Raw genomic sequence first — 27,357 nt, forward strand, 5'->3', positions numbered from 1 at the left:
CGCCTGGTTCGCCGCGCAGCCGCCGCCGCCTGCAGCGCCGGCCTCAACTTGAAGAGAAAGAAAAGTTTGTTCAGAGGCGGCGGGGGAGGGGCGGGTAGGCGCGCGGAGCCGCGCGGCCCCCTCCCCCTCCTCGGCCCGAGGTCCGGCCGCCCCTGCCCCCCACCTATGCTCGCAGGGACGACGCCTCCCAAGTCCCGGAGTGGTCCTGCACCCCCTCCAAGGGTATGTAGTCCCCAAGCCCCCGCCGAAGTCCAAGTCCCCCGTTCTGCGCCCCAACACTACGGGGATCCGAGACCCTAGGGACAAGTCAGCCGTCTTAATATTCGCAAGGAGGTGACCCTCTAGACCCCGTAAAAGTTTGATTTCATCCCAAACCGTTTCCACTGGGCGCCCCTACTGACTCACGGCATTGGGTGTTCAAAGGAAGGATTCAGGTTGAGCCTCCCCCTTCACCATCGAACTCCCTTGAAATTCAGCCCCGTCTAAGACCCGAACCCCAAACTCTTCTGGGTCTATCCCCAGACAGATCCCGCGGGGGATCCCAACACACCGCGACGAGGCGCAAGGCCCTCGAGCCCCTCACGCGCTGTCCCCTGCAGCTCTCCCAGCCCGCCGGCGCCCCGCCACCCCGGCCAAGTTCCTTGACACCCTCTCCCCCCACCGCAGGCCGGGGCCTTGGGGTTCAGCAGTCCGAGACGAGACCCGCGCACCACCTAGGAGGGAGTCCCTACCCGACCCCCGACCCCCGCCTCTCCTCAGTGACAAGGCCGCCGCCGCAGACCCCACCTCAGGGCCCGCGCGGGCGCCTCCCGGCTCCGGGACGCGGCCCTGGACTCTCGGCGGCCACTTAAGATGGCCATCGCCGCCGCTGCACCCCGCGCCTTCCGCCCCGCCCGCCGCTCCGCCCCCGAGGCTCTCCCGAGCAGGGCAGCACCGCGCCCGCCTCCCCCCGGCCCGCGTCCGCCCGGGAGCCGCTCACCAGCGGAGGAACCTCCGAGGAGTCCCCGGCACCTCCCGGAGCCTCGGCTTCCCGCCCTGTACAATGGGGATAACGTTACGGGAGCAGACTCAATGGGACTCTGCTCGTAAAGCAGCCGGCGCAGGGCCTGGCATCCAGGGAGTGCTCCCGGACGGCGGCTATTTTTATTATTAATTAAGGAGCAACGAGGGTGACAGCTGTGTAAACTGTAAAGCGCGGCTGCGGAACGACTGGGTATTATTAGCACCGCCCCCGCCCCTGCTACTCCCTCCGAGTCAACAAACTTGCGCCTCCGCGGGCCAAGAGCCGAGGCGGGTGCTCCCACCAACCGCGGGGGCGGAAGGGGGCCGCGGCCGCCGGAAAGGGGGCGGAGTCCGCAGGGGGCCTGGCCCCTCCCTGCCCCCCAAGAAAAGACCTAGTGGCGGCGGCGGCTTCTCCCGAGAGTCCTCTTCCTGCCCCGCCCCTCCAGCCTTAGCTCCTTAAAGGCACAGGTCTCTAGCCCGGGGCCCACAGCTGCCAACTTCCAGGCAGCTGTCTGAGCATCACTTTAATTTAGAAAACAACTTTCACTCTGCTAAATGGAACTTGTTGACTGAACCCGGGTCGGTCGTGAGGAGCTCCTGAGGGCTGTGCAAAAATAGCATAACTCTCCAAAATCAGTTTATCTACCAGTCCAGGGGACAAGCCCTGGTTTCTGCCTCTGGGAAGCCCATGAAGTTTCCAACCCTCTTTCAGCCTTACCTCCAGAACACAGCCCCAGGCCAATTCCAGGCTCTTGCACTTTTTCCTAAGAATCCCAAGCTGGTTCTCATCCCATCTGAGGCTCTCAAGCCTCAACGGTACCCTTTCCATCCACGTCATGTTAAGCGGTGGGCAACCACTTTCCCACCGACAGAGAATCCAGAGCCTTCCCAAACCTCCCCACCTTTCCCACTGCAGATCTGATGGGAGGGAGGGCTTGCCAGAACCAATATAAATAAGTTCTGAACTTGGCTGTCATCAAGCTCCCTGAGGGTTATTAATGAGGTGCAGGCTCCAAAGTTTACATGCTTCCTAGGTTAATAGCTCCTTTACATTTCGCAAGTCTAGGGGAAAGGTTATAATCCTCAATATATTGAGGAGGAAACTAAAGTTTACAACTGTTTTCACATTTAAAAAGTTAGAAAATCTGGGCATGGTGGTGAACACTTGTAATCCCAGCTCAGGAGGCTGTTCAGGAAGATTACCTCAAATTCAAGGCCAGTTTGGGCTACATAGTGAGTTGAAAGCCAAATTGAATTACATTATCAAGACCTTGTCTCAAAAGAAACAAAACTGTAACCCCAGCACTTGGAAGGCTAAGGCAAGAGGATTACAAGTTTGAGATCAGCATGGGCTACATTATGAGTTCAAGGCCAGTCTGGACTACATAGCGAGATCCTCTCTAAAAAAAAAAAAAAAAAAAAAAAAAAAAAAAAAATCAAAGTTAGTGGCCAAGTCAGGATTCAAACAAAGTTAGTTGCTCTAATTTGAAGGAACCAAAAAGCTATGAGGATCTGTCTCCCATCCACGGATTCACAGTCAAAATAATTCATTAGGCACGGATGTTATCACAGATTTTTTAGAGCTGACTGTTGGAAAAAGCCTACCATGGCATGTTTTAGGACTTCTGGGGAAGATGGCAGATTGGTGAGCAGCAGAGAAAAGAGTTTCTCTGAAATTTGGCGTCTACATGCTGGCATATAGCAACATGAGGAAGAGAAAAAGAAGGAAGGATCTGAAGCAAGAATTGAAGCTCATGCAAAGAGTGAAAAGAGAGACCAATGAAGGAGGGAGGTGGTAGGCAGCACTTTCTCCTTGAGCCTGAATCACTGCTTGGAAGGGAGGGCTTGAACCTACAGTTGCATGGTGACTATTGGCAACCTCACAGGCCTCCACAGAGTAACGCACCAGTGAACAGAGCAGTGCGTGCAGCAGACCACAGTGGCTGATGAGTATTCAGGTTCAGATGTTCCCCAGGAAAGGGCAATTGGCCAGTAGCCCTCTTGGCAAGGGGCCAACTGAGCTCAGAACTCAGAACCTGCAGGTTGGCTCCATCTAGCAGCTCCCAGTGTCAGGGTGAGGCTGCCCAGTTCAAGCTGGCAGGAAGCACACTGTTACAGGATGAATAAATCAGGTTCCAGCCTCACAGCCAGAAACTAGCCTGAACTTCACTGGAACTAAAGGTGGAGGCTTGCTGGGATTACCCATTACTGTGCCATAAAAGCTATGGCTGGTTTGTGAGATTAATCAACTCAGATATGCACTATGCCTGCCCACATGGTCTACCAGTGGCAGCAAAGACACACCTTAAAGTACACATTTTTTTTTTCTTCTTTTTCTTTTTTTCTGTCTTTTCTTGTTTTGGTTTGCTCTGTCTTTTTCTTGATTGTAGGAAACCAGTCCATATCAGTCAGGTCTCTGTTCCACATGCCACTGTAGGAAGCCAGCTCTACTTAGGTCTTCTCTTTCCAGGTACCACTTGAAATAAATAGGGCTTATGCTGGTCAAGTCCCTGTTCTAGGTGTTACTTTAGGAAGCCAGCCCTGCTCTGGTCTTTTCCCTCCAGGCATGACTTATAGGGACCTAGTCCTGCTTCTTTGTTCCCTGACCCACAGGCAAACAAGGATAAAAGAGAGACACTGAGTTAGTTTAGTATGTGGCCAGCCAGGGGGCTCTTGCCTCTAGCAGGCAGAGAGCCCTGAGCCTCTGGCTCATCTTGCTTTTATTCCACAGACATGGGTACAGGCAATTACAGTAATGCACAACTCATCTGCCTTGCTTTATCTATAGTGGTAAATAATTAGATTTCTTCTCGCCATGTTGAGATTTCCCTAGAACCTGCAGTGTGCCATCATCCCTGTGCCTAAGAAGCACAACTTGTTTTGGTATTCACAGAGGTCAATTACACTTCAGTTTTCATCTGGTCTGCCACACTTGATTGTTTGTTCTCATTTGTATATGAATGTGAACGTTGTTTCCAGTTCTCTTGCTGTTCTGTTCTTGTTTTTATTCCTTCTTTCTTTTTTTTTCCTCCTGTCTCCTTTACCAGTTTCCCAACATTTGCATAATCTTCCTTTGTCCTTAAATTTTGCTTTTTTTTTTTTTTTTTTTTTTTGTATTTTTACTGGTACCAGGGATTGAACTCATGACCACACACTTGCAAGGCAGGCGTTTATGCTGCTGGGCCAAATCCCTAGCCCCTTAAATTTTACTTCTAATCTCTTCCTTTTCTATTTCTCTATTTTTCCCCCAGTTCATTTTTAAATTTTCTCCCCTATAGGTAAAACCACCATGTTAACAGTTTATTTATTGTATGCAATTTTCCGGTCAATGTTAGATTTTGTTATATAGTCACAAATCTAGCTGGGCATGGTGGGGCATTCCTGTAATCTGAGCACTAGACAGACTGAAGTAAGAGCATCACTGTGAATTCAGGACCAGCCTAACTACATAGTGAGACCCTGTCTCAAAAAAAAAAAAAAAAAAAAAAAATCTAATATGGTTAAAAGTGGCAAATAAATAGTTGCCACAGTTTGTCATTTTTTAGATTGTGTTTGATGCTATTGTCATTGCTGATTGTACTACTTTAGCCAAGGTCATATATTTGTTGTAATCAATTGTCCTTCCTGGTTTACAAAATAGTATAGGCCTGTGCTAAAAACCCAGGAGCTGGGACAAATAGGCTGGACAAATAGTTCTCATCCCCAATCATTTTTAGAGGAGGATTTTTTTTTTTTTTTTTTTGAGACAAGGTTTTGCTACATAGCTCAAGCTGGTTTTGAATTCACTTCATAGCCTAGGCAGATCTCAAATTCACAGCAGTCCTCCTGCCTCAGCTTCCTGCGTGCAGGAATTACAAGCATGTGCCACCATGCCTGGCTCAAGAAAGAGCACCTTGAAATAGACTCAATTGAAATAAAAAATCTAGGGGGCTGGGGATTTAGCTCAGTGGCATAAGCACCTGCCTTGCAAGCAGGTAGTCATGAGTTCAATCCCCGGTACCAATAAAAAGGAAAAAGACAAAAAAAAAAAAAAAAAAAAGAAAGAAAAAAACTAGCTATACATGGAGGCATCTCCAAGAAACAGTCATTTTCTAGGAGTTCTAAGTACTATCAGTAAAACCATTCACCATAGGCAATTTACATGCATCAACTTAGGAATTAAACAGAACAATACAAAACAAAATGAGAAGACACTTAAGCAAGCTCCAGACTTCCAGCTCACCAAAGGCAAATCCACAGGATAATGAAGTCCTATAGACCACCTGCTCTCTGAAGTAGTAACAGTGGAAATAACAAAGCTCTAGGAAAAATCAAATCGAAAAAATTTCTCAAACAACTCCAGAGATGGTGACCATAGTGAAAGACATGCTTAGTGACTCTAGAGCGGATACAGATTGAAAAGAAAAAGAGGAGCTTAAGAAAATGATACCTCCAACATAGTAAAGAAATGAAATCTGTGAAATAGATTATCTAGGGAAAGTATATGCAGCAGAATGAATCAGTGTGGGGACAAAATATCAGGTATAGAAGACAAGACAGTAGTTAGCAATCATGAAAAGAAATGTTCCTTAAAAATATCAAAGGACCATGATAAATCAATCCAACAGCTGCTAGATGATGCAAGAAAAATAACATAAGATTTATTAGAGTCAATGCAAAAGGAGGAGATAGTGCAAATGACAAAAAACTGTTCACAGAAGTGATGGCAGAAAGCTTCCTAACCAAGGAAAAGGAGTTAGATATACAGATAAGTGAGGCATATAAACTCCAATTAGCCATGATCAAAAGAAATCTATACCAATGTACATAGTAGTCAAGATTCCAGAAATTATTCAACACAAGAACAGAATATTGAAAGCTATTAGAGAAAAAATAAATCATCTATAAAGGAAAGCCCATCAGAGGGCTAGCCCATCAGAGGGCTAGCTCAGGGGCATAAGTGCCTGCCTTGCAAGCAGCAGTCATGAGTTCGATCCCTAGTACTGATTTAAAAAAAAAAAAAAGAAAAGAAAAGTCCATCAGAATCACAGCAGGACTGAGGCTATAGCTCAAGTGGCTGCCTGACAAGCACAAGGTCCTTAGTGAATCTTAGAGAATCTCAGCTGACTTCCCAACACAAACCATCAACTCAAGGAGAACTTGGATTGAAATGTTTTAAGCCCTCAAAAAAACAACCTTCAACCCATATTGATGTACCCCTCAAAACTATCTGTCACAATTGTTTTTTGTTTTTTTGGTAACAGGTATGAAACTCACAACCTTGTGCTTGCCAGGCGGGCACTTATGCCACTAAGCTAAATTCCCAACCATGTCAAAATTGTTAAAGAAATAAGATACTTCTGTGACAAAGGATACTTGAGGAAACTCATGACCACCAAACCAGCACTCCAAAATGTTCTGAAGGACATTTCTAAATAGAGATAACCACTGCTCAAACCCCAACAGAATGAGTCCGCTGTGCAAAACAAGCAATTAAATGGGGGGTGGGGAGGAAACCAACAACAGGAAAATAACATGACAAGAATTAGTCAATGCATATCAATTATAACATTAATGTTAATGTTCTCAATTCACCAATCAAAATAAACAGACTGGCAGAATGGTCTAGTGATATGTTGCATACAAGAAACACATTTAATTAAAAAAGAAAGTCATACACTGAAAGTCAAAGGATGTAACACAATACTCCATACAATGGGAACCCAGAAGAAAGCAGGAATAACTATTCTATTTTCAGACAAAGTAGATTTCAAGCTGATTAGAAGAGACAAAGAAGGTTGCTACTTCCTTGTAAAGGGAGCAATCCATGAGGAAACGATAACGTTGTAAACATATATCACCAAATATCAGTGCCAACAGATCTGTAAAACAGATTGGGTTTTTTTTTCTCTTTTTGAGACAGAGTCTCACTGTGCAGTTTGGGTTGGCCTTGGTTCAGTTTGTAGCCCAGGCTGGTCTCAAACATACAACAATCCTCCTGCCTCAGCCTCCCAAATGCTGGGATTACAGGCATAATATTTGTTTTATAAGTCAGTATGCCTAGCTTATAAAACAAATATTAATGGACATGAAAAATCAAATAAGCACTAATACAGTTGTAATAGGGGATCTAAACACTCCACTGTCACAACTAGACAAAAAAAAAGCCAACAAAATATGAGAACTGAACCAAACTTTTGAATGAATGGACTTAGTAGATGTCTACAGAGTGTTCCACTAAACAACATCAGAATACATATTCTTTTCAGCTGCACATAGAATGTTCTCCAAAGTAGACCACATACTAGTGATAGAACATAATTAAGTAAATGTAGCTTTTGGGGGGGGGGCACCAGTGATCGAACTCATGACTGAATGCTTGCAAGGCAGGCACTTATGCCGCTGAGCTAAATCCCTAGGCCCTAAGTAAATGTAAAGAAATTGAAATTATCCCATGCATAACATCAGGCCATAGTGCAATAAACCTAAATATCGTCGGCAAAGAAAAACACAAGAACTTCACAAACACACAGAAATTAAGTAACACCCTCCTGAACAACCAATGGGTGACAGACGAAATTAAAGAAGAACTTAAGACAGTTTGTACAATTAAACAATATTGCCAATACAACAAACTGGGACTTATAAAGCATAATAAAACCAGTCCTATGAAGGAAATTTGTAGCAGTGAATACCCATATTACAAAAACAGAGTGAGCTCAAATAAACAGCCTAATACTGAACCTCAAGCTTCTAGAAAAAGAAGAGCAATTCAAGCCCAAAGCTCATATGAGGCAGTAAATTATAAAGATCAGAGCACAAATTAATGCAATAGAGACTAAGAAAACAATACAAAGAATCAATGAATCAAAGAGGTGGTCCTTCAAAACATTAAACTGACAAACCCTTATCAGAAAGAAGAAAGAAAAGACTCGAATCCATGCAATTATGAATGAAGAGGGTGAAATCACAACAAATTCTGCAGAAATCCAGAAGATCATCAATACCTACTTCAAGAAACTATATTCTAATAAAATGGAAAACACAGAAGAAAGAGCTTCCTGAATACATACGAATTACCAAAGCTGAATCAAGAAGATATAAAAATTCTAAGTAAACCAATATCAGCCAATGAAACTGAAGATGTAATTACAAACCTACCCACAAGCCAGGCATGGTGGCACCCTCCTAAAATTCCAGCATTCAGGAGGCTGAGGCCGGAGGATTGCTGCAAGTTTGAGGCCAGCCTGGGCTAAAGAGCAAAATCCTGTCTCAAAAAATAATAATAATACCAACAAAGAAAAGCCCAGGCCCTGGTGGATTCATTGCTGAATTCTATAAGAAATTTAGAGAAGATCTAATCCTGCTACTTCTCAAACTCTTTAATGAAATTTAAAGGGAAGCTATACTCCAAAATCCATTCCTGTAAGAAAGCATCACCCTGACACCAAAATCAGAGAAGGATCCAACCAAAAAAGAGAACTACAAACCAGTCTCCCTAATGAACATACATGGGAAAATCTTTAGTAAGATACTGGCAAACAGAATGCAGCAAATCATCAAGAAGATCATACACCATGACCCAGTAGGATTCATCCCAGGGATGCAGGGATGGTTTAACATGTGAAAATCAATAAATGTAATACACCATATCAGTAGAGCCAATGACAAAATCAACATGATCATCTCAATAGATGAAGAAAAAACATCTGAGAAAGTTCAACACCCATCCATGATTTAAAAAAAAACCCTAAAGAAAATTTGAATAGATGGTCTTTATCTCAATATGGTAAAAGCCATCTATGATAAACAGTCAGCATTATACTAAATGAACAAAAACTGAAAGCTTTCACTGTAAAATCAGGAACAAGACAAGGCTGTCCACTGTTACCACTCTTATGCAATTCAGTTCTGGAAAAATTAGCCAGATCAATTAGACAAGAGAAAAAGAATAAAAAGAGTGAGTATAGGAAAGGAAGAAGTTAAATATCATTATTTGTGGGTGACATAATACTCTACATAAAACATCCCAGAAACTCCACCAAAAGACTCCTAGATTTAATAACCAAATTTAATAACCAAAGTCAACACTCAAAAATCAGTAGCATTCCTGTACACAAATAATAAACTCACTGAGAGAGAAATTAGGGAAACCATGCTTTCTTTTACAATAGCGTCCAAAAAGATTAAATACCTGAGAATCATTCTAACAAAGAAAGTAAAAAAAAAAAACCTTCTACATTGAAAACTACAGTACTCTGAAAAAGGAGACTTAAGAAGATATCAGAAAATGGAAAGATATCTCTTGTTCTTGGGTAGAAAGAGCCAATGTAGTGAAAATGGTCATCCTTTCAAAATTGTTATACAGAATCACTATAAGTCCAGTCAAAATTCCAAAAGCACGTCTCACAAAATTTAAAAAAAAATAATTCTGAAATTCTTTTGGAACTAGAAGAGACTTAAAATAGCAAAGGCAATTCTGGGCAACAAAGGCAAGGAAGGAAGCATCATAAACCCTGACTTAAAATTATGCTACAAATCTCTTGTGATAAAAACAGCATGGACTGGCAAAAGAAACAGACCTAAGGATCAATGGAACAGATTAGAACATGCAGAAACAACTCCAAACACTCGTAGTCACCTTACTTTTGACAAAATAAGATAGCCTCTTTAATAAATGATGCTGGAAAAACTAGCTTTCCACATGCCAAAGATGAAAGCTACACCATTATGTTTCACCATGCACTAAACTAAAATTGAAATGGATCAAAGATCTAAATGATAAAACAGAAACATTGACTCTGCTGCAAGATAGAATAGGTAAAACTGTTGACATTGGTGTAGGCAAAGACTTCACGAACAAAACCCTGAACGTGCTGGAACTATCTCAAAGAATCAACCACTGGGATCTCATATTATTAAAAAACTTAGGCACAGCCAGTGAAACTGCCAAAAGAGTGAAGAGACAATCCACAGCATGAGAAAAAATTTCGTCAACTGTTCTTCAAAGGACTAATAGCTAGAATATATAAAGACATTTTTTAAAAATCAGACCCTCCCAAATTTAAAGATCCAGGCCAAAAATGGAGATTTGAAATGAATAGATACTTCTCAGATAAAGAAGCAAATAAATATATAAAGTAAATATATAAATATATATAAATTTTATAAATATATAAAAAATGTTCAACATCACTGGTCATTCGAGAGATGCGAATTAAAACAATGCTGAGATTCCATCTCACTTCAGAAAGAATGGCTATTATCAAGAAATCAGGCTGGGGATTTAGCTCAGCCAAACAAGTGCCTGCCTGGCAAGTATGAGGTCATGAATTTGATTCCTGGCCCCCCAAAAAATCAATCAATAACAAATGCTGGAGGGGCTGTGGGAAAAAAGAACTAGAAGAGACTGTCACCACTGTTGGTGGGAGTGTAAACTTGTGCAACTACTGTGGAAATCATTGTGGAGATATCTCAAAAAACTAGGACTAGAAGTTCCATTTGACCCAAAAGAATTAAAAGCATCAGGGGCTGGGGATTTAGCTCAGCGGCATAAGCGCCTGCCTTGCAAGCAGGCAGTCGTGAGTTCGATCCCTGGTACCAGTAAAAAGGAAAAAGACAAAAAAAAAAAAAAAAAATGGATCTTTTAAAAAATTACAAAGAAAAAACAAGTTTTCCCAACCAGACATGGTGGTATACACTTGTAATCCCAGCCCTCAGGAGGCTGAAGTAGGAGAATTGTTGCAAGTTCCAGACCAGCCTGGGCTATAAAGTGAGCTCAAGACCAGCCTGAACTGCAGAGTGAGACTCTGTCTCAAAAAGACCAAAAAAAAAATTTTTCTCTAGAGGCATGAGATGTTTTTTTAAAGAAAATGATTCACCTTATCAGAATAAAAATGACTTAGCAACCTTAAAAAAATAATTTTTTAAAATAAATATGTTTTTGGGGTACAGAAAGCAAGCAAGTAAGAGAAAGAAAGAAAGAAAGAAAAAGAAAAGAAAAGAAAGAAAGAAAAAGTGAACCTAGCCTCACCATGGAGCAGTAACTGAGTGGCGGAGGGGTGGCTCCCAGGTGGAGGCAGGCTTAGGGCTTCCTCATTGCTGAAAGCTGAGCTGAGCCCAGCCTGGTTGTCCAAGATGGGGGCAGGCAAAAGAGAGGCCTGGACTGAGGTAGGGAGCTGGAGTGGCAGAATCAGGGACAGGCTGAGCGTGAAAACTTCTGCCCCATGAGGCCCAGCCCCAGCCCTGGTGGCAGCATAAACTTGGCCACCTTCTCACTGGGGATGCCCTGGACTGGGCTAAACCACATTTGGATGTAGCAGTCACTCCCTGGGGTGTAATTGCTGACCTTGTAGGAGAAATGCCAAACTCACAAAAGTCATCTGGCCTGAAGGAGCAGGACTCAAATGTGCAGCAGACCGCCCAGGCTGGGCAGTTATTAATTCCTTCAGGGAGAGTCATCGTGAACAAAGCTGGGCCCAAAGCTCACTTCTGGCCACCTTAGAAATCTTCATCCAATTCCGAATCTTGAACTTTCCCTTTTCCATCCAGTACCTCTATCCCCTTACCCAGCCTCACTTGAGGTCTAGTTCCAGCCCTTGTACCATTCTTTGCTGCAGATGTAGGAAGTGCAGTAGTTTTCCCACCAGCTGACAGTCGTCTTTGCATACGGATGCACCCACTAAAGGTGATCTGGGCAAGCTTGGGTCCACCTGGGTGAAGTGGAGATACCGGCTGTCATAACCTTGAAGGGACTGAGCCTGAGGGCAGCCTGCTGGGCAGGGTGAGGAACACACAGCAACATGCCCGACCCACTCCAGGGTCGCACTGATTCAGACAGCTGTCTTGTATAAAGTGTCTCTTGCAGGCAAGCACCACCTTGCTGTAGTGATTCCAGTTAAAACTGTCCAGGTGAGAGGGCTTCTTGTGCAGTTCCTGGGTTGCACTGAACGGCAGGCATTCTTCTTTCACAAACTGCACCAGGCAGGAAAGATAAGGACTAAATAAGCATTCCCATCCCACCCATCTCACCCTGCTCAATTTTTGTTCCCCTGCTTTAGGCAGGTTGTTTTGCCAGCACTCACTTAGAATTGTCATCCAAGGGGAATTCGATTACAATGGTGTGGTCAGGGACTGTGACAGTCCAGAGGAACCCTGTCCTGGGAATGCTCACTATCATTTATATGGCTTTTGCACCTTATGAAATTCTTTTCCTGTGTTCATCTATTTAAAAAAATTATCAAACACCTATTGTATGTCCAACACTGTTCTAGATGCTGGGAATACAGGAGAAAACAAAACACAGCAATACATATTTATAGACCTTGTATTGTAGTCAGGGGAGACAAATAATAAGAAACAAAAAGAAAAAATACATCAGGACATAAGAAACGATGTGGGGAAAATTAGAGCAGGGAATGGAAAGGTGAAGTGTGGGTTTATTATTGAAATTATTGAAATTTTAAACACTGTTTGGGGAAAAAAGCCTCACTGAAAGGAAGGAGAGCCATGCAGTAAAATGATTTGAATAAAATATAGTTTGAATACAGTTTGAATAAATTAACTCTTCTTGGTAAGCACTACAGTGCATCTTCAGTTGGCTAGGCTACAGCCAGATACATAGTAGACTCACCAAAAAAAATTTTTTTTTGCTGAAAAAAATATATAAAAGACCTACAATGATTTCCTAAATTCAAACCTAACTCCATCCTGCATATAGATGTGTCATATTTTTAGAAGCTGCTCGGTAGCCTGGGTTTCCCAGGACTGGAAGTACTTTGAAATGGCAGGCAGTACAATGTGTTTTGTTCCACTGGAGTCATTCACTATGTAGGAAATTAGTTCATCCCTGAGAACCCTGCTTAGCGCATCTTACAGCATTTATAGTGTCAATAGAACACATCTATCTCAGTCTGTATTTATAGTTGTTCATAATGATTTTATATGCAGAAGCCAGCATCTGCTATTTCCTAAAGTCTTCCAATATAGTAGAGAACTGATGTAGTAAGATATGTGTTATTTTATTATAAATTGCAGATGGTCCTTGACTTACAGTGGTTTGATTTAGGATTTTTTTTTAACTTTATAGTGACACAAAAGTGATATGCATTCAGTAGAAGTTGTACCTTGAATTTTGATATTTTCCTTCCTGGGCTAGCAAAGTGTACCACCCTATCTCACAGTGTTGCTTGTCTAGCAGCCACAGCAGTCACACGGGCAACAATCCATGCCCACTGTACTATGTTGCTAAGCAGTGAGGCTTGATAGACTTGGTAGAGTAAGTTCATTATGGACTTGCAATATTGTCAACATAGGGCTGACTCATCAGGACATATTCCCATGGTAAGTGTAGGTAGGAGCACCTGTACTCTCTGTTAGCTTCTTCTTTGCATTATAAAAATAGCATTACACTGAGAATTTTTATTATATCTGCAAATAGGTTGCGTTAGCCTGAGTTTCATCCCATAATAAAACAGGTCTAAAAAAAATTTTTTTTTTTGTCTTAAAAAGAAAACACTGATCTGGGTGTGGTGGTGCATGCCTATAATCCCAGCACATGGGAGGCTGTGGCCGGAGGATTGTTGTGAGTTCAAGACTAGCTTGGGCTACATAGCAAAACCCTGTCTCCAGGAAAAAAAAAAAAAAAGGCATCAAATCTAACAGAGTTGAAACCCACTTACAAAACTGGTGGGAGGAGGAGTCCCACGCAATTGGACCCAAGGCTTTGTTCACACCAGGCAAGTACTCTACACTGAGCTATATTCCCACCCCTTTTTACTTTTATTTTGTGTTTGAGATAGGCTCTCACTAAGTTGCCCAGGCTGGGCTTGAACTTGCAGTCCCTCTGTCTCAGCCTCCAGAGTCTCTGGGATTACATACTCTGGTCCTGGCTCAAATTTTTATAAACCCTGAATGTACAGCCCCCACGCTCCATGTCACTGTCACAAGGGCCTTTCTTCTCTTATGCCTTTGGCACCTCATTCTACCCCTATACTATTCAGCTCCTGTGAGGATCTGTGTGTTTCCATAGGCTTCCATTTCCCTTATTTGTGTAATGTGGAAAACATCGTCTACCTGTCAGAGAGCTACTGAAATATGAAATCATGTACAGAAACTATTCAACATCTAACAGGAACTCAGTGAATGATTACTCGATATCACTGCCACTTATATCCACTTCTGGGGAAGGTAGCCCTGAAAATCACCTCAGCTACTCTCCAGACCCCACCTTCACCCTTGCCCACAGCAGTGTCAGAAGTCTGAGGATGTCTGGCCCCTCAGCCCTCTCCCACCACAATGACTTCCTCCTCCTTTCACCCTAGCCCTGTCCCCACCCCGACTCCAGCCTGATCTGGTTTCACCTTGTGGAGCTTGATAGTAATACACTGACCAGGTCTGCCCCATACTGGACATGGTGATATGTTGGCTCCCCAGGCAGGAAACAGTAGAAGTATATCAGCATATCCTGGCCATCTCTTTCTGTCTCTGCAGAGGAAGCTGTGGATAGAAGACCAAGGCTTTTGGGGAAAGAAGTCCATCTAGGATGTCTCCTTCATTCCCTGCCTCAGTCTCCCCATCGCTACAGCAAAAGGTTCAGTTTCTTCAGTGTTCGAGTCCTAAGGCTCCTTGTGGCTAGAGTAATGAAGGTCTTCAGGAGGGTCCCTCACCCCCAGACTGGGAGGGCTCAGAAGGGGACCTGGGGCTAGCAGATGGCTCTGGAGAAGCCCTCCCCAAATTGAAGGAGATGCCCTCACCTTGTCTCTGGACTTTGTCTGTGATGAGTAATGAATACTTCTGCTCCACACCTTGCTCCCTTGGAAAGGGAAAGGGATTCATAGACCCTTCATCTCGTGTCAGCAAAGACTCAGCATTAGACAGGCTCAGCTGGGTTCTAACACCAGCCTAGAAACCCTTTTGGCCCCAGGAACTCAGGCTACATAGCAAGACCCTGTCTCCGGAGGGCGCGAGGTGGGGGGACATTGAATCTAACACAGTTGCAACCCTCTGAGTCCTACAGATTGGTGTAGGATCAAGTGACAAGACCCACAGGATGGCATTTGGTTAAACCACACAGAAACTGAAAGAGTGGTGGTTTTTAAACAGCTTTACTTCCTCAGACTTTTTCCTTCCCTGTTTCCCAAAATTCATTCCCCCTCTACCCAACTGGCAACTAGCTCCCCACCTGTCCTTGGGTGAATGTACCAGACCCTCTCAAAATACAAAAGCCAAAACCCTTGGACCTAAAGAAAACATGAAAGTTCCCTGTGTTGGAACAGTCAGCCAGACAAGCACTAGGAGTCAGCGGGAGGCTCCTGGGAAAGTGATACTCTCTTTCTCTATTTCTGCACTCCTGTACCTCACCTCATCCTTGGGGCCTACAAATTAGTGCCATTGGACTCTACCACTGAAGTCCCCAAGACATAAAAATAGAGACCCACGGCTCTCTATCACCACTCCCACATTTAGTTGATCACCAGGTCCTAGCAAGGGTCCCTCCGAAATCCTTTCTGGAATTTACTTCCCACAGTTCTTTCTGTGATTGTATCAAATTTCTGGAACCTTAACTATCATATGCCTTGGTGTAGTTTTTTATTTTTTGTTTTTGTTTTTTGAGTTCTATATGCCTCATTTATCTCTAGATTAAATTCTTGTAGGGGGTAATTGCAAGGGTCTTGAGACAGAGTCTCCCTAGGTACTCCAGCTTTACTTGGCCTTGAACGCATTATGTAGCCAAGGCTGGCTTTGAACTCCTGCCTCAGCCTCCTGAGTGCTGGAATTTATAAATTATGCCACCATAAGCAACTCTAGGTCAAATTCTTTTTCCCTGCTTGTGATGTTTTTTGTCATGACTTCTGTAAATGGGCTTTGCGCTACCTTCTGCCTTTTTCATTGACTCCAATCAATCCTATGTTCTTTGTATCATCTAGTAGCTGTTGGATTGATTTCTCATGGTCCTTACGTAATTTTGAGAAATCTTTTATTTTTATGATCGCTAACTGCAATTCTGTCTTTTATATCTGAATCCATCCTCATGTTAGCTGCATCTACATTCAATAGAATTTTTAATCTCCTGGATATCTGCTTGAATCTTTCTTTCCTATATTGGGAGTTCATGATTTCCGTCATTTTCTTAAGATCCTCTATTTTTTAATCTGTATCTGCTCTAGAGTCTCTTAGCACCTCTTTCATTATGGATACTATGTCTGTAGTTCTCTGAGAAATTACTTCTGATTTGATTTTTTTCTAGAGTCTTGTTCATCTGCTTTGTTACTTCCACTGTTACTACTTCAGAGGCCGGATGAGCAGGTCTCTGGCTTCTCAGATGTAGCTGGGTTTTGGATTTTGAGTCTATTGCAGGATCTTATCTCTTCAATTTATTGAGGATGAGAGATTGCTGCTTACTTGGCCTAGCCCCTGGTTCTCTAGCACTGGCCTATAGTATTTTTTTTGAATAACTCTTAGATAATCTCAGTCTTGGTATACCAGGAAGAACAACTTCTTAGAACAATTATACCACCTTAGCTAAAGTTGTATAATCACCAATAACAATAGCATCAAACACAGCTAGAAAATGACAAGCTAAGGTAACTATTAATTTTCCACCTTTAACTATATAAACTAGATTTGTGGTTATACAACAAAATGTAAAATGAATTGGAAAATTGTATGCAGTAAATAAGCCCTCAATATGGTGACTTTACCCTCATTGGAGAAAATTTAAAATGGAGTAGAGGGAAAAAAATCAAGAAATAAGCTGGGGATTTAACTTAGCGTCATAAGCACCTGCCTGGCAAGCGTGAGGTCACAAGTTCAATCCCCAGTAACAAAAAAAAAAAAAAAAAATAGAAGAGGAAGAGATTAGAAGCAAGGCTGGAAGACAAAAGAAGGTCAAGCAAACTTTGGGAAACTGAAGAAGACAGGAAAAGAGGTGTTCATATGCATATAAAAGTAAGAACAAATAATTAAGAACAAAATTTTAAAGGGAGAAAAAAGAAAATAAATCCTACTTCAAAGTATATCTCCACCATCACTGATAGGCAATATGGGCAAATAAAGTGCAAATCTGAGTTAATCGATCCCAGCAAGCCAGCCACAGCTAGTAGGGTAGTGGATAATCCCAGAAATCCAGCTCCTTTGGTTCTGCTGAAGTTCAGGCTGATTTCTAGCTGTGAGAGCTGGAACCAGCTTTATTCAGCCTGTAGTAATCTGTATGACTCCTGCAGGCTTGAACTTGACTTCCTGCCAATTTGAACTCAGCTCTCTGATGGCCTGTAGACTTGAACTCTAACAGCTTCATCCTGTCACTGGGAGCCAGAGCCCACAGCTGTTCTGCATTCTGAGCTCAGTTGACCCCTCTCCAAGATGGCCATTGGCCAACCCCCCTCTTCTAGGGCATTCCTGATCCCAAATAACTCCCCAGCCAGTGCAGTCCACTGAGCCCATTGCTCCGTTCCTCAGGTGCGTCTGTCTGTGGAGGCCTCTGGGGTGGCCAGCAGGCACTGTGCATCTGCAGGTTCCAGTGCCCCTCCACACAGTGAGTCCAGGTATAGGAAGAAGGCACTGCCTGCCACCTCCGCTTTCTTGATTGAAGTCTCTCTCTTTGCTGTCCCTGTGGGCTTCAGTTCTTACTTCAGATCCTTTCTGGGTCTTTGGTATCTAATAGTTTTTTTTTGTTTTTTGGGTTTTTTGTACCAGAAATTGAATTTAGAACCTTACACTTGCCAACCAGGTCTTATGCTGCGGAGCTCTCTCTCCGGCCCCTTTTTGGATCTTGGGGACATACTTGCCTTCTTCCAGCTTCCTCACATTGCTATATTCCAGTGTCTGGATACCAAATGACACAGTTCTGTGTTTGGAGTCAGATCTTCCCTCCAGTTTTGTCTGCTTCAAGTCACCAGACCCACAGTAGTCACAGTAATCCTTCTAACAAGAAATATGTCTCTTCCCTTTCATACAAACCTTCCAAGCCTTCTAACTGCCCTTATCACCCTTCCCTTCTTCGGCAGGGGGTCTCCTTTACTCTGGGAAGCACACACAAGGTGTCTGACTTGGCTTTTCTCTGAGGCGGCAACAGATCCAGGGGCTTGGCTGCCCCCAGTGCTTACTATATCACAGCACATGGCAGTGTATAGAAGCTCTTATAAGCACAAAGTGAAATGTTCCTACTCAGCTCTTCTCACCCTTCTACTCCACACCCAACCTCTTCAAGTCTCCATGAGTCTGGTTATTTAGTCATCCACATTCACAGTTGTCTCGTCACATGTTCATTCATTCCAAGATCCAGACTCATCCTTCACCAGTATCTACACACTTTGTCATCTCCAAGAAGCATCAGAAGTTTTTAGTTTCTCCTTGGTCCTTAGGATAAGACTAGCTTGGTGAGAAAAGGCATGGCAGAGAAGATCCTGACAACCCCAGCTTCAGGGTCATGTTAACAGGATCCATTGAGAGATTCATCACCTGAAAACCTTGGTTAAAAATTACTGGAACTTTGGGAAAGCCTGGTACTTACTGAACAGACTTTAATGACAGCTATCAGGTTAATTTGTAAGCATTCAGATAGATACAGGTAGAAGGTAAGGCACAGATGTCAAGGAATTTTAAAAAAAGAAGTCAAGGGACTTACTCTAAGATACAGAAAAATAAAAATTATCTCAAGTCTAGATGACAACATTTCAGAATCCTATGGGCACATAAGGCTTTAGGGTGACATCTGTATATAAACCATAACACTATCCAAGAAAGATACTATGAGGCTAGCAGTGATGCAAGATCTAATAGAATGAATACACCAGGTAGAGTGAGCAGTAAAGTAGAAGAAAAAGAAAGGGAATCAGCAGCAGGAAAATAATGCAATGACAGGAATAATTCTCAATGTGAGTAGTCTCAATTTCCAATCAAAACCCACAGATTAGTATAATGTACAAATAAACAAAATTTATTAGTATGTTATATGTATACAAGAAATGCACTTAACCCCCCAAAAGTGTATAGACTAAAACTCAAAAAATTAAAAAGTATTCATGGAATGGGAACTCCCCACCATAAAAAGGCAGGAGTAGCTATCCTATTCTTAAAGTGGACTTTGAACCAAAACTGATCAGAGGAGCAAACAAAGTACATATTGGTTAAAGGAAAAACTCAGCAGGAAGACTTCTCAATTATTAGCATATATGCTTTGGAAATGGTGCACTCTTCATAAAACAAGTACTGCCCAGGCTTGAGGTATAGCCCAATGGCTAGCATGCATAAAGCCCTGGGTTCAAACCCCAGCACCTCACCCCTACTCCCAATAAAATATCACATAAACATCAAACACAAGAAGGGCTGGGATGTAACCCAGTGATTGATGCATGTTTAGCATGTATGAGGCCCTGGGTTCAATCTCCTATATCCTCCCCACCAAAAAAAAATAGTTAAAGGGAAACATCAACCCAATTATAATAGGGAGCCCTAACTCCCCACTGTCACAAATAGATCAACTAGACAAAAAATATCAAAGTTGAACAAAATCTTCAACTCAGTGGACTTAGATATTTACAGTGTCCCACCCAGTGTACACATTCTTCTCAGCAGCACATGGAACTTTCTCCAAAATAAACACAGACACAAACTAGCCAATAAAGCATGTATAAGAAAATGCAAAATAAGTGAAATTATATCATGAATATTATCAGATCATAGCATGGGCAAACCAGAAATGAATGGAAAAAGAAAGCACAGAAATTGTGCATACATTGAAATTAATACACTCTTGATGATTAGTGGGTTACAGTAGAAATCAAGGAAGAAATAAGACAGTTCCTAGAAATAAACAATAATTCCAGTAGAACATATAAGAATTTATTGTACACATTGAAAGCAATCCTAGAGAGAAGTTTGTAACTGTGAATGCCTACATTAGAAAAACAGAGTGAGCCCAAATAAATAACCTAATCATATATTTCAGGATCCTAGAAGACCTGGCATGGTGGCACATACCTGTAATCTCAGCATTCAAGAGGCTGAAACAAGAGGATCACTTGGAGTTCAAGGCCTGCCTGGGCTACAAACTGAGTTCAAGTCCAACCTGAACTGCATAGTGAAACTATCTCAAAAAAGACCAAAATAGAAAAATAAGAACAACCCTGACACAAAGCTAGTACAATAAAAAAGATCACAGCAGAAATCAATGAAATTGAGGCCAAAAAAAAAAAAAATACAAAGGTGGGGGGGGGGGGGCTGGGAACACTGCTCTGAGCCAGTAAGGCCACACCCAGCAGCCCAAATCACCAGAGGACCCACCGGAGGTCCCTGCAGGCCTATCTGGGCCACACCCAGCAACCCCAAGGCGGCCAGCAACTGCCTGCATTCCACCTCGCAAGGGGAAGGTGCACGAGGTGATTTCCAGTGCATGAGGAAGATCTGGAGCATCGCTCAGAGCCTGATAAGGCTCTGCCCTGCATCCCAAATAACCGAAGGACATACCGGAGGTCCCTGCGGGCCTTCTGGGCCATGCCTGGAAACCCCTGGGTGGTCAGCGGCTGCCTATTTCCACCTTACAGGCCGAAAGTGCATGAGGTGATTTCCAGTGCATAGGGAAGCTTTGGTGCATTGCTCCGAGCCTGGAAATAAAGGAAAATGACAAAAAGAGCAAAATGCAATCTCAAACCTCCATCCCATTCCAAGCAAGCCTAGGAGACATGGACATAGAAGAAAATGTAAGCCGTACACCTGAAACTCCTGAAATGATAGCAACTAAAGTAAAGAAACAACTCCAAGAAGCTATAAAAGAACTCAGATCAGAAATAATCTCCCAGGTAAAAGAAAAAATGATAAATGTAATAAAAGAAATGCTGAACACATCTAAAGAAAGCATAGCTTAAAAAATTAGAGGAACAATGTAAAAAGATGGGAACCTTGAATAAACAATATAAGAAACAGAATGCATGAAGCAGATTTAAAGATATACAGAAAATCAAAAGTTCCATCCAAAGTTGCCAAAACTGCCTCAACGAATGTGAAGATAGAATTTCAGACCTCGAAGACAAGATTGCAGCTAGTGAACAGGAAAGGAAAGATCTTTTAAAAATAACAAGGAATCAGGAAATAACAATTCAACAGCTGCAAGATGATGCAAAGAAAGACAACGCAATATTGATAGGAATAAACGAAAAAGAAGACAACAGCACAAATGACATCAGGAGGCTATTTACAGAAATAAGCGCTGAAAATTTCCCAAACATGAGAATGGAAACTGGAATACAGATAAGTGAAGCATCTAGAATTCCAAATAGCCATAACCAAAATAAGACTACACCCAGACATATAATAATCAACATTCCAGAAACCCAACATAAAAACAGACTATTAAAAGCTGTTACAGAGAAGAGACAGATCACCTAAAAAGAAAGCCTCTCAGAATTATAGCAGACTTCTTAGCACAAACAATGAAATCAAGAAGAGCATGGAGTGAAGTATTTCAGATCCTAAAGGAAAATGACTTCCAACCCAGATTGATGTGCCCTGAAAAATGGTCCTTCAAAATGGATGGAGAAATAAGATACTTCCATGACAAAGAACAGCTGAAGAACTTCATGACCACCAAAACCACCCTGCAAATACTGAAAGACTTTCTAAATAAACAGGAAAAACCACTACGTAAGGCAAGCAGCTAAACAGAGTGGAAAGGTAAAGAAACAATAGCAGAAAGATAACATGTCAAAAATAAACCAATATATATCAGTTATAACCATTAATGTAAATGGCCTCAATTCACCAATTAAGAGAAACAGAATGGTGAAATGCAGTATGGATCAAGAAACAACACCCAACCATATGCTGTATACAAAAAACCATCTAATCCAAAAGGAAACTCATAGACTGAAAGTCAAAGGATGGAAAACAATACTTCATGCAACAGGAACTCCAAAAAAGCAGGGGTAGCTATTCTGTTTGCAGACAATGTGAACTTCAAACCAAGAATGATCAAGAGAGATAGAGAAGATCACTACATACTAGTTAGAGGAAAACGTCAAAAGGAAGAGATAACAATCTTAAATATCTATGCACCAAATTCAGAAGCACACAATTATACAAAAAAAATAATTAACAGAAATGAAAAATCAAGTAAACAATAACACAATTATAACAGGAGACTTTAACACATCATTACACAAAGGGACAAATCAACTAGACAGAAAGTCAGCAAAGAAATAACAGAACTGAATCATACCTGGGAATAAATGGACTTGGTGGGTGTATACAGAGTGTTCCACCCAGCAACATCATAATATACATTCTTCTCAGCAGCATATGAGACATTATCTAAAATAGACCATATGCTAGCCCACAGAACATTAAGTAAATGCAAAAGAAATTATCCCATGCATGTTATTGGATCATAGCACCATGAAACTAGAAATTAATGACAAAAGAAAGTGCAAAAACCCCACAAACACAAGGAAATTGAATAATACACTCCTGAGCAATCAGTGAGTTACAGAGGAAATTAAAGAAGAAATTAAACAATATCTACAAGCAAATGAAAATACAAATACAACTTACCGGAACCTGTGGGATGCAATGAAGGCAGTCCTCAGAGGAAAATTTATTGTGGTGAATTCCCACATCAGGAACACAGAACGAACACAAACAACCTGATGCTACACCTCAAGCATCTAGAAAAAGAATGGCAAGTAAAGCCCAAAACCAAAAGAAGACAAGAAATTATAAAAATCAGAGCAGAAATCAGTACAACAGAGACTAAGAAAACAATACAAAGAATAAGTGAATCAGAGTTGGTGCTTTGAAAGATAAATAAAATTGATAAGCCCCTAGCCAACCTTATTTTAAAAAAGGAAAGGAAAAAACTCAAATTCATGCAATTAGGAACGAAAAGGATAAAATCACTACATACCCTGTGGAAATACAGAAGAGGTTTTTGAAATAGGTATTCATGATCTTCTATATTTCCACAGGGTGTGTAGTGATTTTATCCTTTTCATGCATAAAATATTGGCAAATAGAATGTGGCAAATCATCAAAAAGATACACCACAACCAAATGGGATTCATCTCAGGAATGCAGGGATGGCTCAACATACACAAATCAATAAATGTAATCCACCATATCAATAGAACCAAAACTAAGAATCACATGATCATTTCTTTTTTTTTTTTTTTTTTTTTTTGGTGGTACCGGGAATTGAACTCATGACCTCACACTTGCCAGGCAGACATATTATGCCACTGAGCTAAATCCCCAGCCCCTCGTATGATCATTTCTATAGATACAGAAAAAGCTTTTGATAAGGTCCAACACTTATTCATAATAAGAGCCTTACAGAAAATTGGAATAGATGGTCTTTACCTAATATGATAAAAGCCATCTATGACAAACCAACAGCCAGCATTATATTAAACGGCCAAACACTGAAAGCCTTTACCCTAAAATCAGGAGCAAGACAAGGATGTCCCTTATCATCATTCCTATTCAATATAGTGCTGTAAATACTAGCCAGAGTAATTAGACAAGAGAGAAATAAAAGGAGTAAGGATAAGAAAAGAAGTTAAATTATCATTATTTGTAGATGACATGATACTCTACGTAGAAGATCCTCAAAACTCCATTGATATTTTTTTTTTTGTACCTGAGATTGAACTCACAACCTTGCACTTGCCAGGCAGGTGCTTATGCCACTGAGCTAAGTCTCTAGCCCCCCAAAACTTCATTGAAAGACTCCTAGGTATAATAAATAAATTCAGTTATGTAGCTGGGTACAAAGTCAACATTCAAAAATCAATAGCATTCCTATACACAAACAACAAAATCACAGAGAGAAATAAGAGAAGCCACAATCTTCACAATAGCATCCAAAAAAATGAAATACTTAGGAATAAATCTAACAAAAGAAGTAAAAGATCTATTCAGGGAAAATTATAATATCCTGAAAAAAAGAAATCAAAGAGGACCTCAGAAAATGGAAAGACATCCCTTGTTCATGGATAGGAAGAACAAATATTGTGAAAATGGCCATTCTCCCAAAATTGTTATACAGATTTAATGCAATCCCAATCAAAATACCACTAGCATACCTCACAGATCTAGAGAAATCATTCCTAAAATTTATCTGAAACCAGAAAAGACCTAGAATAGTAAAGGCAATCCTGAGCAACAAAGGCAAGGCAGGAGGTATCACAATCTCTGACTTGAAGGTATACTACAAAGCTACTGTAATAAAATCAGCATGGTACTGAAATAAAAACAGCCCTGAAGATCAATGGAATAGATTAGAAGATACAACTACAACTATAAACACACACAGCCACCTCATCTTTGATAAAGGGGCCAAATACGTTCACTGGAAGAAAGATAGTCTATTTAATAAATGGTGCTGGAGGGGCTGGGGATTTAGCTCAGTGACATAAGCACCTGCAGAAACACTAAATCTTCTGGAAGACAAAGTAGGTAGAAATATTGAAGACATATCCATAGGTAGAGAATTCATGAACAAAAACCAAACCACACTGGAAATACTTCCCAGAATCAATAACTGAGATCACATCTTATTAAAGTTTTTGCATGTCGAAAGAAATCTCCAGCATAGTGAAAAGACAACCCAAAAATTATGGAAAAAAATCTTAGCCAACTGTTTCTCAGACAAAGGACTTTTGTCTAGAACATATAAAGAATTAAAAAAAATCAGACCCCTGAAATTCAAAGACCCAATCCAAAAATGGGCATCTGAGATGAATACACAGTTCTCAGATGAAGAAATAAAAATGGCAAATAAATACATGAAAAAATGTTCATCATCATTAGTCATTAGAGAAATGCAAATTAAAACCACACTGAGATTCCATCTCACTCCAGAAAGAATAGCCAGGATCAAGAAAACTACCAACAACAAATGCTGGAGAGGCTGTGGGGTAAAAGGAACTCTTCTGCACTGTTAGTGGGAGTGTAGACTGGTGCAACCACTGTGGAGGTCAGTTTGGAGGTTCCTCAAACAGCTGGGATTGGAAGTCCTATTTGACCCAGCTCTTCCACTTCTGGGCATATTCCCAAAAGAATTGAAAACATCATATCACAGTGATATATGTACATACATGTTTATAGCAGCACAATTTGTAATCGCCAGATCTTGGAAACAACCTAAATGCCCATCAACTGAGGAATGGATAAAAAAGATGTGGTATTTTTATACAATGGAGTACTACTCAGCTATAAAGAATGATCACATTGAGATATTTATAAATAAATGGATGCAACTTGAGACCATAATCATAAATGAAATAAATCAAACTCACATGTGTAAATACCATATCATCTTCCTAGTGTAAGAAATGGTAAGAGTACATACATAAGATACAAAATCCTCAATAAATACAGTGAAAGGATAAGAATCTGCTTAAAGGGGAAAAATAATATCTCAGGGAAAAGGAAGAACAAGAAAAAGGAAGGGAAACGAAAAAACATCTAAAATTGTATAAACACACTTTAGATGGCTAAGATGATTGTGCTACAAATTCTGTAAGTTCTTGAAACAAAACAGTTAACATTCATAGGATTGGAACAATTTTGCATGTTAGTGTCTGGTGATCTAAGGAACTCTTGAAGATCATTATGTAAAATAACAACCTGGTTATGCTCCTACCACCTTGTTTTGAAGGCCTATATCATCATTGTTTTGGGCTCTTTGCTATTGTTATTTTTCTTTTTTGTTTCATGTTTTTCTAGTAATTTGTTTTGTTTTGTTTTTGCCTCTAATACAGAAAGGATAGATATACATGTAGAGGCTTATACATGCATAGAACTTCCCCTAAACAGTTTATAAGAATCGGTTATATTATGCATGATGAAATGAACAGCTACTTTGAAGAAAAGACATTATGGTATCCACTGCTGATTCCGTATTGTCATGCTGTGAAATCCAGTGATGCTTTTATTCTTTTCCAGAGTGATTTTAGTCTGTTTTGTTTTGCTTAATTTCTACATACATGAAGGTATGGACATCTATTTTGAAGAGAACAAAGACATTATGGCAGCCATTGTTGATTTCCCTATTGTCTGGTTTTGAAGGCCTGTAATGCCTTCATCACTCTATTCTGATCAGTTTAATACTATTTTGTTTTGTATGAATTCATTGTGTGTGAAGATATTGGACAACTATTTAGAAGAAAACAAGAGACATTATCGTAGCCACTATACATCTCCTGTTGTCTTGCTTTGAAATCTGTGTCACTTACATTATTTTCTTCTCATCCTCTTTGTTCTATTTTGTTATGTTTGGTTTTATCCTCTTTAAAATAAAATAATAAAAAATACAAAGAATCAATGGATGGAAAAGCTGGTTTTTTTTTAAAAAAAAGAAATAAACAGGGCTGGGGATTTAGCTCAGCGGCATAAGCACCTGCCTTGCATGCACCCAGTTATGAGTTCAATCCCCAGTACCAATAAATAAAATAAAATAAAATAAGCAAAATAGACAAACCTTTAGCCATTCTTATAAAATAAAAGATAAAGGGGCTGGGGATTTAGTTCAGCGGCATAAGTACCTGCGTTGCAAGCAGGCAATCGCGAGTTCAATCCCTGGTACCGATAAAAAGGAAAAAGACAATAAATTAATTAATTAATTAATTAATTAAAAATAAATAAAAAATCTGAATCAATACAATCAAAAATGAAAAAGTGAAATTACAGCAGATACTGCCAAAATCCAGATTATTAGAAACTATTTTGTATATCTCAACTCCAAAAAACTGGAAGATTTAGAAGAAATGAATAGATTTCTTACATCAAATGAGTTATCAAAACTGAACCAAAAAGATATAAAAACCCTGACTAGCTGGTCATGGTGGTGCACACCTGTAATCTCAGCCCTCAGGAGGCTGAGGCAGAAGAATCACGGCAAGTTCAAAGCCAGCCTGGGCCCCACAGTCTATCTCAAAGAGAAACAGAGAGAGACAGAGAAACAGAGAGCCAGAGACACACAGAGAGAGTCAGAGAGAACGTCAGATCTTGTCAAAGGCCTATTTTCTGATGTTCCTTTTAAGTATTGTGGTCAGCCTTTTATTTAACAGGCACTCCTGCCTCAGGCAACAGGGATGTTAAAGAATTTGCTGCCGGGGAGGGGGACAAAAAAAAAAAAAGAATTTGCTGCCAAGGGTTTAGAGACAGTTTTCCAGCTTTCCAGACAGTTTGAGTCAGGTCAAATAAAGATTAGCCCTGTTTCTGGATGTGGTAGCACAGACCTGGGACCCCAGCACTTGTGTTACTGGGGTTAAGGGTGCTGGTGTTTCCTTCCAGAAGTGGCCTGCATAGTCTTTCAGTCCTGACAAAGAATTGGTCAAGTCAAGAGCAAATGATAGCAAAGTTTTACATGTATTAAAGGTA

General features: G+C 41.0%; 1 long non-coding RNA gene across 1 annotated transcript; it reads left to right on the top strand.

Moving 5' to 3' along the window:
• Nucleotides 1-44: 44 nt before the first annotated feature.
• LOC134477704 (uncharacterized) lies at nt 45-26,299 on the top strand. The gene is made up of 2 exons (XR_010049854.1): nt 45-222; nt 19,931-26,299. It is a non-coding gene; the product is annotated as an uncharacterized LOC134477704 (long non-coding RNA).
• The last annotated feature ends 1,058 nt before the right edge of the window (nt 26,300-27,357 follow it).

Source organism: Cavia porcellus, unplaced genomic scaffold (genome assembly GCF_034190915.1).
Source record: "Cavia porcellus strain 051 isolate PalLab524CR breed Dunkin Hartley unplaced genomic scaffold, mCavPor4.1 scaffold_9, whole genome shotgun sequence".
Taxonomy (NCBI): domain Eukaryota; kingdom Metazoa; phylum Chordata; class Mammalia; order Rodentia; family Caviidae; genus Cavia; species Cavia porcellus.